This window comes from Ambystoma mexicanum, chromosome 4q (genome assembly GCF_040938575.1).
Source record: "Ambystoma mexicanum isolate Mex_15411 chromosome 4q, UKY_AmexF1_1, whole genome shotgun sequence".
NCBI classification, from domain to species: Eukaryota; Metazoa; Chordata; class Amphibia; order Caudata; family Ambystomatidae; genus Ambystoma; species Ambystoma mexicanum.
Genome location: NC_090928.1, coordinates 300,167,323 through 300,179,731, shown reverse-complemented (window position 1 = coordinate 300,179,731; position 12,409 = coordinate 300,167,323). Strand labels below are relative to the sequence as shown.

General features: G+C 44.3%; 1 protein-coding gene across 1 annotated transcript in view; it reads left to right on the top strand.

Moving 5' to 3' along the window:
* TRAPPC3L (trafficking protein particle complex subunit 3L) overlaps nucleotides 1-12,409 on the top strand; it is a 392,150-nt gene that overhangs the window by 369,030 nt on the left and 10,711 nt on the right. The gene's annotated exons all lie outside the window — the stretch shown is intronic.

Here is a 12,409-nt window from a genome sequence, read left to right as displayed (position 1 = left end):
TAGGAGAGTCAGCCACTACAGAATGTACCAGGACGAAGAAGAGCACAGAAGATATGAAGATCACTGGTTTTGCTAGTAGTGGTACGAGGTGGCCCGAGGATGCATGAAGATCAAACTATCAAAAACAACCAAGGACTTTGACGATCTTCCAGGGTGGGAATGGCAACAATGTATAAGAAGAGAAGAAGGACTGAAGATGAAGCCAAGCCCAGCTGGGAGAAGCAGCAGGTGTGGAAACCATCAAGATCAGGAGTTTCAAATCCTGTCGCCTGACCGGGAATGCTGAAGAGCGGAAGATGCTTGCGAATTGCCAAGGGAGTTCTCAGTGGGTCCAGCTTGAGCGAACCCTAACAGGAAGCAGGAAGAGCCCTAGCAGACCAGTAGAGCGCAGAGTCACCTCGGTGCTGTGGAAGCAGAAGGGAGAAGTCCAAAGAGCCTGAGAGATGTGCCTCAGTCCCAGGAAGCCCGGGTGGCATACCAAAGTCCCAAAGAAGGTAACGGGAGGTACGAGATACCTGGAGGGGACATAGGGGGTGGAAGAGAGGCAGGCTGAAGAAGCTTTCCGACAGGCCAGTAATAACAGTCAAACTATTGGGAGGGCTGGACCTAGCATCTGAGGAGAACTTCCTCATCGGAGTGGCAGCAATAAGCCCACTGACCACCAGAAAAGGGCTTGGAACGCCAACACAAGTGTACTGAGAATCAGAGGAGAACTTCATAGTTTCAGTGGTGGCAAATAAAAGTTTTACCAACCAAAATGCCACCTTTGTGTCATCATCCTTCTTTGACACCCTTTCATATGGTGTCAGAGTGCGATTTGACTCAAATGATATAAATTGGGGAACCCTATAATACTCCAAACTGAGCAACCAAGCCACTGGTCCCACAGTAGCTACCAGTGAGTCTACAGGTTTCAACCTACACAGTAGTTGGTATATTTCTAGAGAGGTAGGAGAATGCCAGTTGATTCCCACAGGACTAATTCTGTCACCACCCAAGGGCACCTACATCCACCTGGTGTCCAAGTCAGGCCTAGCTTGGAGATATATCTTGGACGTAATGACTGAAGTAATAGACTCAAACTACAGAGGATTTCTGTTCTTGATAAATAAAGGTTTTTACCAACCAAAATGCCACCCTTGAGTCAGCATCCTTCTTCGACACCCTTACAGTAGCGTGACTAAATTGGTGCAGTATTTGTTATGAGATACTGTTCAAGTGTGACCAGGCGTTTTAAAACTGAACAGTTTGGTGAGTTGTTTGATTTGCTATACAACTTCAAAGTTGCACATTAACTAATACAATTTTGTTATGAGATGGTGTGTTAGCACAGAGTCTGTGTGAGTGCAAGGAGGCTGGGTTTCAGGAATCACTGTTTTTCTGTCATGTGTATTTTGGATAGTGTTCCTACTTCGTTACACAATGGGTTTGAGTGCACTGTTATAGAGTGCTTGGGGCGGGGCTAGAACGATTTTCTGTCATCGGGTATAGAGTGTTGTGATGTTTTAGTGTGTTTTTCTACATGCAAATATGATGTAGGTTTTCTAAAGCAGCAAAGTTGCAAATCCGATTTGGGTTTGTGATCTTGTATTGACTCATGCCTTCTGAAATAGCATATTAGCATATTAGTTAAAGTGTGTGTGATGTTTCTTGGTTGGTAAAAATGGTGTAGAAATGAAGGGAAGATCCTTGAGGATGGGGGTGATGTGGTTGAATTTTCTTATTCCGTGATTAGGAGTGCTACAGCATGCTTGATGGCTTTCATAGGGGCTAAGGTGTCATCTAGTGAGTAGGGCGTTGGCACTGTCCAGGTGGGAGATGAAGAGTGCATGAACATGTCTCGGGAGGATAGCTCAGGGGCTACATGCTCACCATGGAAGCAAGACGACTCGGAGCAACAGAGGTTCGATCCCTGGTCTGCACCTAGAAACCTCTGGGTATTAAGCATGTTATAAATAACCTTTCATAAATAACCTATCATAACATCTGTTGTGAAACTCGGTGCAAGTATAAAAGAGTTCTCTTTGCTAAGGAGTACAACTTGGTGCCATGCTTCTTCGATCTGTTTGGTGATGTGTGCTTTGAATGAGAGGTCACAGTCAATGATAAGGCAGAGAGGTTTTATACTAGGCAAGAATCGAGGCATGTATCCATTAAGTTTCATGCAATTCAGCAAACTCTGCACTTTGGCATGCTAGGTAAGACTTTATACAGGAAGATGACGCTAGTGTACAGAAGCACTCCCGCGATCAAACCTTGAGCCTCCTAGCCCTACCACCTTTGCCCCACCATTCAGTGGTTTGATCCACCCTCAAAGTTCCTGCCAAGGCCGGCAATCAAACCAGTACCTATTAGGAAGCAATAAAAGGCACAAGGTTTACCCTGTCAGGACAGAAAAAAGCAACATTCATGAACTGTTGGAGTTCTGTCAAATAACAAGTGTGCAGGAAACTCCCACCCATTCCTCATGGATATGAGATGTGACACTCAATACCTACGGTGAACTTGTGGTAATAATGGACCAACGGTTCATACCAAAAGCAGAAGCTAAAATGGAGAACCACACTTTATATGTGCGAGAGAGCAGCTGCTGGAGGAAAAAACAAGGAGCGTGTGACAGCTCTCACAACTTTGGTGACATCCTACTAACGTGGTCTGTTTTAGAAGAGTTGATTACAGACCAACTAGTAGTCTACACTAACAATCTGCAAATAAGGAAACATCTTTAACAAGAGTCAGCAACAACTGTAGAAAAGGCTATACACCTGGCCAAAACCATTGTGCTTTCCAAGTGTTGGTGCAAGACTATCGAGTTGGAGAAAAAGGGATACCTATACCATCCATATGTGTCATCTGTGACAAGGCACACAACCAGAAGCAAGAGAAAAGCCTGATTGCCTGTGGAGGGAGGGCGCAATCTTTCCCTGGGAGTACCATAATCACATTGTTAATTGGAAAGACTCCCATGTGCTTGGCAAAGTGTGCAAAGAATGCAGATCACACTACACCACGTTTTGGTAATGCAACATTTTCAAGGGTATAGGACAAAGTCCACGAAAAAATAAAAAGTGCCACTGGAAGAAGAGGAAGACACTGGTCCTGTAGAAACGTGTTCTTCAACAGAAGAGGAGAGTGCATTAGTCATGAAAAGTGATGAACACCATGGATTTGAGAACATAAAAAAGGCCTGTCTGTGAAGTTATAACTAAAGACAGGTGTTTGGGTCTTTCAATTGCCTCTTAGTCATTACACATCATTTCCCCCTGTGGCATGTACCATAAGAAGCTTAAGGCAGTTTTGGGTGACCTAGAGGGCACAATCCTAGATCCAGAAGCCTGTTCTGTCCATCCACAAAATAGCGTTAATGGGCTCTTTCCTATCACAGATAATATAGAAGAACTCTCCCATCAACAGCATTGTCAACCTTGCTAAGAAAGGATCCAGGGTCCTGATCTAGAGACTTCAGGGTGACACAGAAGTTATAAGGAAGGCATGAGATGGGTCTGATGGTGGACCCTTGCTTATTACACACCATATTTCCCTCTCAATGTCTCTCTCACCACATTCCTGAAGTCAGCATTGGGTGTAAAGGAAAGATGAGGCATTCAGGCATACCCCCTATAATTGGATTTTAATGGGGAGGCAGGCCCTTAAGAGGAAGCTCTTTCCCCGTCCACCTGGGAGACAAGCGCTATGTTTTAGCTCAGAATTTAACATTTTATGAGACAAATTCCAGGATATTCTAAAATAAAGTCATGTTTTCATTTGCTTTCCGGGGCAGCACAAAGAACGTCAAACAGCACACTTGAGTATTATATGCACATTAATTACTCTAAGATTAAACCACGAAATTACACCCTTTATGGTGAATGTAGCATACGAAATGAAAGCATCACAAATGAATGTGCTCAGTCTTTCACTCTGGGTCATTCATATCTGAAATATACAAAATAGACACCAAGTAAAATCGATTTTTGTTGATTTGAAAAATGTACAAGAAGTAGTATTTCATTTTTCATGATTCACATATTTTTCTTTTAATACAATCTGGTTATAGAGCACCATGTAGGATAGCTTTACCCCTTCCTGACATGACATGTTTCGACTGCAAGGCATATGATTTAAGCCAGTCTTCCTCAGAGTCTTGAAGAATGTCTCATCTTCCTACCAGGTGTCTTGCCAAAACCACAAACTGTGTGTACATTTAATTGGGATCTCAAGGTTGTAAAAAGTTGTAAACAAAGCAACATTTAGAGCAAGAAAGCTTTCCCTTATACAGCTGAAATCATATGTTACCTCGTGTGGCTGTTGCTGGTCTTAGGTTAGCGTTTTACGTGGAATGTGTTCTGATTATAATGATCATTTCCAAATATTCAAAAAAAGGAAGAGAAGACCATAGTAATGTCTCCTGGGCGGGTGGGGGTGTTTTTGGAGTAGAGGAGGCTAAAGAAAAAAGTACCTGAATTTTGATCTGTTTAGAGTGAAAAAATGTGTGACACATCTCCTGCACTGTACCTTATTTTTTGAGATAGGCTGTAGCTTTCTGCAGAGTTGTTAAGGGGAAGCTTGATTTCCTTTAAACTAAAGCCACTACATGATCTGTAAAACATAAGATTGAAATATGGCCATAGTTGTTTCCAAAAAGTAGGCACATTTAAACAACAAACAAGGTTAATAACTATCTTGAAAGCTAAGCAGGCAAACGTACCTGATACGTACATTTCACAATTAGTGTAGATGTCGGCACAATAGTGTTTTAAAGGGTGCTGTAGGTGACATCATTCCTTCCTTTCTGGTTTATTTTGTAAAGATAAGCTAAGCCCACAAGAGACTAGAAGTAGTGTTTTTCTGCAACACATAAATAATCTATTATAATTTCTGTAATTAAGGTGTATGGAGCGACATGGTATGAATTGACCTTCCTCTACAGTTTCTGCAGAGATCCATTTCCTGCCCTGTGAACAAGGAGCACCATCTTCCAGTGGCCTAAGAAGGCCCTGGCACTAGGTGACAAATAGACCTGATCACATGGGGTTGGTGACCATGTTGGTAAATGGCCAAAAACACAATGGCTTGGACGCGCTTGTCCTTCAGCATCACTTGCAAATTTATCCCATGGGAAAGCAGAATGAATTGCACAATCTGAGCTGCAAGCTCCATCTTTAATGTCCTCACCATTCTTCTGATTGGTTGGCCAATGGGTTCTTCCCCCCAACCTGGTCAGTTGGGTGTGTCTTGGGCTGCCCTTCCTTCCCTCCACTCTGCGAGCAAGGTTTTTGGTTTTCCTATGGCTGGCTGGCCCCTCCCTCACCAACCTCCCAGAGAGGGAGGCATCCCTGCGCTGGCTCCTGCTATCTTGTGTTATGGGGAGGGTGTTCCGCCCAGCTCCCCTGTCTGGCATTTCAGGTGGGCCCTGAATGAGCTCCTTCCCTGCCTGGGCCAGGACGGGCAGAGGCTTCGCTTCTTGCCCTGTCCTGGAGGCGCTGATGTACTGAACCGCCACGGCCCATTCCACGGTCCTAGCATTCAAAGTGGCAGTTGCTGCTCCCACCTGCTCCCACCTGGATGGTGGGGCAGGGCAATCCTATGGCCTTCTGCACCGGGGAAGCAGGCACACCATCAGCCTTCATGGCATTCTGGGCCATGCGTTGGCTGCAGAGGTGGGGTTGCCGCCCTCTCCTCTGGTTCCCCTGATCCATGCTGGCCGCCCACGTTGGTGATGCACAATGGAGGTATGGAGTCTGTGCTCATGCGTCGCCTCCCCCATCACCTCATGGAGTCTGTGGAAAGTCCCCTTTACCTTCTCACACCATTGTAACCTGCCTCTCTCTTTGGTACTTGACAGTCAGTCCTTGTGATAGCTAGACTGCTTGTTCCTTTTTATGTATTTGCCTGATTTGATCCATTCAGACAGATTATCACTTCTGGCCTTGTGGGACTATGACAAGCGTCCAACATGGGTGAACACTCTATCCAATTTTGCATTCCCCATGATGCCAGCTAGCCATGCGGATCCATTCATAACCTTCCCTCTGATCCATTAGAGGTTAATTGCATCTTAACAAGCCACCCAATTAGTCCTGCAAAGACATGGGTCACCAGCTCATTACCATAGCCTGCAGAACCAGAGGGGCCAGCAAAGGTGTCATAAATCGGTTAAGTAAGACACTGACATTAAACCAACAGGGCGCTAAAGCCTAAAGAGATGTACATATCAATTAGACAGCTAGCCTACATTTTTTACATGTTGTGTCTCAAATGGACATAACCATAGAAGAGGCAAGTTAACTGCAGATATCTGGGAATTGGGTGTATTTATTTATTTATTTCATTTGTTATACGCCCGGAGGTATCATGGCGTAGGTTACAGTAAGCTTAGGTTTCTGGTTACAAGGAGAAGGTCATTCTAGTACGTATAGTAAAGAGTATGAGTAAACAAGGAACAGTTGCATGAAAAGATTCTCAGGTTACAGTAGAGAAACAGTAACATACATTGGTATTTGTTAAAGAGCCATGTTTTTATCATTTTCCTAAATTTCAGGTGGGAGGGTTCATTTTCTAGTGTTGGCAGGAAGAGAGTTCCATATTTTGGGGGCCTTAACCAGGAAACTATGTCCCCCTGCCCTGGAGAGTTGGTAGCAAGGGACAAATAGTTGGGAGTTGTTATGAGATCTAAGGTCTCCAGGTATATGGGAGCTGTTTTTGTTGAGGCATTTATGAGTAATGCAAAGTGTTTTGAAGATGATTCTGGCTTTCATGGGGAGCCAATGGACTTCCCTTCTGATCTTTGAAATGTGGTCAGATTTTGTTATGTCCAGTGCTGCTCGCAGTACTTTATTTTGCAGCAGTTGGAGTTTGTCTAGGTTGGTGTTGGAGGCTCCTAGTAGTAATACATTACAATAGTCTAACTTAGACAGAATGAGAGCCCTGGCTAAAGTGATGCAATTTTGTGGGGTTAAGAATTGCTGACTTAGTGGAATAAGCTTAGAGGTGTAGGATGTAGCTGATGAAAGTGCGTTCAGATGTTTGGTAAGTGTTAGATTGGTGTTGAGGTGTACACCTAGTGTTTTGGCCTGGTTTAGGATGGGAATGGGTGTGCCATCGATGGTGATTGAGGCGTTGTCTCGGTGGAGCGCTTTGATTTTAGCTTGCGACCCTACAATGAGGATCTCCGTTTTTTCATCATTGCCATCCAATTTTGGATAATAGCATAGATTTTGTTGACTGTGATTGTGTCTAGCTCATGGTTACCTGTGATGGGGATCAGTATCTGCATATTGTCCGCAAAATTCGTGTAGATCATGTCCATTGCATCTAATTCTGCAAAAAGTAGCTTTGAATAGGCGTTGTAGAGAGTTGGTGATAGGCATGAGCCTTGTGGCACTCCTATAGGGATTGGGATGGGGTCAGCAGATTCTTTGCCAATGCAGACTCTAGAGGTGCGTTCTGATAGAAATGATTTGACCCAGAGTGTGGCTTTCTGGGAGAAGTTAAAATTCGTTAGCAGGGTATTACATAGTTTATCATGGTCCACCAGATCGAATTCAGCAGACAGATCTAATAGTAGAAGGATGCTCAATTTACCCGAGTCTCTTATGGAATCCACGTGGATTTTTAAGTCTAGCAGTGCCGTTTCAGTACTGTGACGTGGCCGGAATCCAGATTGTTTAGCGCCTAGGAGGTGGTTCTGCTCCAAGTAGTTTTGAATTTGGGAGTAGTCTATTTTATCAATTATTTTAAGCAGGAAAGGGACGGTGGTTATGGGGTGATAGTTTGTGGGTATTGTGGGGTCAAGTAGGGTTTTTTGAGGAAAGGGGTGGGCTACGCTTCTTTGATGCTGGCAGGTACCAGGTTGGAATCAAAGGAGTCGCTGCTGAATTTAGTGATGATGGGGGAGAATATGGGTGCACATAATTCGACTAGTTTGGCTGGGAAGCAATCTCCTTTGCAGTTTGAGGCTTTGAGTTTGGAAATGGTGTCTGAGACTTGCTCTTGACTGACCAGGTAAAATTTGAATGCTGTCTTTGGATTACTATGCTCTGAGTTAGCAATAGTGTGGAGGAGTTTTTGCTATCAAGTAATGTTTTTTGGCTAGAATTTTGTTTTGGATTGTGTCAATTTTAGAAGCAAGTGCATTTTGTATTGAGGGACACCATGCTTTGCTGGTGTTGGTAGGGGCGGCCATCGGTATGGGGCTTTCCAATTCTTTAAGGATAGGAAAGAGCTCTTTGGAGTTGGATGCTGCATTGTTGATAAGCACGTTAAGGGCCTTAGCTTTGTGTTCTATAAGAGTGGATTAGTAGAGTTTATTAGCTTTGGTGAAGGAGTTTGTGGAGTCTATAGTGCAGGATTTATTGTGGATGTGTTCCAGCTACCTTTTGTTACGCCTTAACGCTACTAGCTCCTCGTCAAACCAGAAGTTGGATCGTTTCGCTGGTCATGGTATTTTAGTTTTAAGTGGCGCTAATGCATTGATAGTGGTAGAGAGACACGCATGGTAGGTATCTGCGAGGTGCCCGCGATCCGTGTCTGTACTGGAATGTACAGCAAATGACTCTAGCAGTCCAGGGGTGATATTTTCATCTGTAAGGTTCTTGGTATTTCTTATTTCAATGGGGTTTAAGCACTGAATTAGCCAGGGGTACGGTTCCTTGTGAGATGATTTGGAAACAGATAAGGAGGTGGTCGGACCAAATGATAGCTGAAATAGAGTCAATGGATAAGCATACATTTAAGGTGAGTATCCAGTCCAGCGTTCTGCCCTTATCATGCCTAGGTGCTTTCACTAGTTGTGTAAAGTTCATGTCCGAGAGAGAAGAGTGGAGGGCACAGGCTTTATGGTCAAGGGTATCATTAAATCCTAGATTAATATCACAGAGGATGATAAATTTGGTGTTTGGCTCCATGTAGGGAGTGATGAGGAGTGGAATGTTGGTTTCTGGGTGGTTGGGAGCTTTGTAGGTAATGAGGAGATTAAGGGTGGTTTTGGGGTTGGTTGTCAGTTTGATTAAGAGCAGTTCCTAACCTTCCAGGTTATCTAGTGGGCAGGATCTGAATTGAAGATGACTTTTAGCAATGATTGCTACACCTCCTCCCACTGAGTTGGTACGTCGGACCTGATTATGGTGTAATCAGGGGGAATGGCCAGGGTAAGCGCCGGGTCCGACGCTTGGTGCAGCCAGGTTTCAGTGATTACTAGGAAATCAAGATGTTGATCTATAATGAGGTCATGTATCTCAATGGCATGGGCACCTAATGAGCGTACATTGGGGAGAGCTTCTTTGAGCGGAGGTGGAGGTGCCGACGAGGATGTTGCGGTTGGGAGGAGGGGACTGAGGGGGGAGAATGTTATGCTTGTTGCTTAACAGGGTGCAAGTGGAAGGCGTGCGAGTCTCAACTGGTGATGATGTGGCGGTATGGTGTATTTTCGTATGTTGTTTGGGCACCTGTGTGTGTTTTGAGGTGTGGGGTGGGCTGTGACAGATGTGTGACGTAGGTCTGGTGCACCTAGTGTGTACTTGGCAGGGGCATATGATGTGCTTTGCGTTACAGGCATGGGCATTGGGTCCACTGGGACCTCTTTGCAGGCTGATTTCTTGTAGCTACACATCTACTCAAAGCAATGGGGCTGCAGACCAGAACCATCTGCTGAGAGCATACAAGCCCTTATTTGCAGGCCCTGAAACATAGAAAAGAGTGGTGTGTCTGCAGGGACCTTTACAGGCCTTCGCAGGCCAAAATTTATTAGCTTTTCTGTCTTTGGACAGTGAAATGCAAGCATATTGTTATGGTGAGCTCTCTGTTAGGAAACTTATCAATCAGCAAGTTGAGATGAATAACACAGTCTACCGCTGCACTGCGGAAGTGGGGTAGCTTTGACAAACTTAGTGTACTAAATTAAAAATCATGACTTTTCCTCGTCACACTGAGTTTAGTCCCTTAGAAAACATAGAGATTACATTACCACTAATTTTCAATACAACTGGAACAATAGTTGAAAAGAGTGTGGAAGGGAACGCCTGGGGACCACTCCGGTGTTAACGGTGTGCGGTACAAATACCTTTAACATTAACTGTTGTTCAACAATATAAAATGCCACATAAGGGTTCATAAGAAAATATGTCTGGAATGACTGACTCGTCCGTCCCTCTTGGGGATGGCCTAAGTACCATTAAGATAGGTAGCATTAATCAGGGATGTTTCATGATGGTTTGGGTGCTCTCCAAGTCTAGTAGAGGATTTTCTCAGTGATCAATTTATTTAAACGGCAATCAAAGGAGTAATGTTGAGTTGTGACTGCAAGTCAGTGCAAAACATGGACGATGCAGCTGTGTGATTCTTCCTTTTATCTTTATCTGGGTCATCAAATGAGTTCCATTGAAATGGCTGCTATTTAGAGGGGCTGATTTTGTAATAGGCTGTAGATCTGAAAGTCTTATAGGTCCAGATAGAGTCAACCATATGTCACTTGCAAGCAGCAGAGTCTTTTATTCTTCTGAGGGTAATAACATAAGTATAAGTGAGTTTGGTACATAGTAAATGTGGTGATGTCCTATTACATGCCTGTACTCCTAAGACATTGGTTGAGCTGAAGCAAAGTCAGCCACATATCGCATATTCTTGATTCATCCTAACATCTTTCCTAGTGCCCACAATTGACTATGTTAGTGTTAAATAATAGTAAGTATGGAGTTTTCATTACCTGCTCGGTTGAGATTGCGTGTCTTAAGGGAGTCTGAGCCAGCAGACTACCAGCGGGCTCTGCGTGGTGCAAGAGGCTGCCGGGTCACCAAATTATTAGAGATCATTAAACAAGAGGGCCAACCAAACAAATATAACTCAAGTCTGAGTTTCATAATTCTCAATCCAGGGATCCATGCATGGAATATCTCACTTCACAGTCCCTCACAGTCTTGGGGTTATGAATGACCCCTGCACTTCTTTCTTTGCTCTTTGTTCTGTAGATTCAGCTTCTCTGATTCTCATCCTCAACTCTTGGTGGACCTGTTGCCTGGATCTCACTACCACGGTTCCATGTCATTTCATCACAGGAATAACCATTGCTGGGTGAAATTCCATTGAAAAAACCCATCAAATTTTGGGGGGGTTCGTCCCCCAATACCCCATCCCCTTTAATGTTTTTATATACCTAATACCCACACCCCATATATATATATTTGTAGCCCCACCAAAAATTTGCAGAATTTTATTTTAGATAGAATTTCCAGGGAAAAGCCCAGCGAGGGTTAATCCCACGATGAAAGGACGTTGTACCACGGCCACATGCTTGCACACTAGGCCTGGACAATGGAAGAAGTTAGTGGTTGCTGATACAAAGATAAGCCCCAAAGATTTCACCATGAGGTTTCCCATCTGGGCTTCTCTACTAGTTGGGTCAGGATGCCTTTACCACATCCCTGCTTTAGGGTTCTGATTTGAATCCCTAACATGCAATCCTTGTCTACCTCCTGGATGTGTCGCTTAAGGGGAGCTTTCACTCAATGGCTGTTCTCTCTTTCTTTTCTCTCTCATTCCCACTTATGTGGTGTTTGCCACATGATCTTACCTCCATCTCTCCTACATCCCTCGGTCTCAGGGTGTTTCTGCTCCTCTCTTACTTCCCTCTGATCTTTTCCTCCAACTTCCTTCCTGATAGTACTCTTCTCCTTGGCATATCCAAAATCTGCCTTATTTATTTCATTTATTTATTTAAATGTATAGAGCGCACTGCAGCCCTCGGGCATCGAGGCGCTGTGAAAGGACATGGAGGAAGGCTTGATTCAGGGTTACAAGAATGCGGCCCAACAAAAGTACTTAATGCATAGTGATCAGTTACATAGTCATCAGTTACAGTTAAAATTACAAGGAAGCAGACAGTGTGTGCAGCAGTTTACGACTGTGCAAGGGAAAACATGTCATGCAAAGAGCCTGGTTTTGATAGCTTTTCTGAAGAAATCGTTCCTCCCCCATCCTCTGTCATCACCTCAAACCTCCTCCTGAGCACACATCTCCATCTCTCTCAAGGTTACCTCCAAACTCACTAACCCTTCAGCCACCTCACTCCTACTGACGTTTCTTTCCACTATCTCACTATTGCTGTTAACCTCCCTTTTCCTCTCCCTCTCTCTCCCCTTTGTTTTTCTCTGTCACAGTCTCAGTGTGCCTTCTCCATTTTTTCCCAAGTATTCTTCTCCACCTCTGAACACCCACACTATTGTTAAAAAGCCAGCGGTTTATATAGTGGGATGGGGGCTCCCCTGCAGAGGACCTCACTCGGGTGTTTATCTATATCAAGCTTGGATTGAGATTGGTTAAACTGGGATTGTGTGCATCTTCCCTGGCTCCTATGTCGCTCTGCATCCCTCTCCACTGAAGCATGGTGTGAGCCTAGATTACAGACGGCCGACAT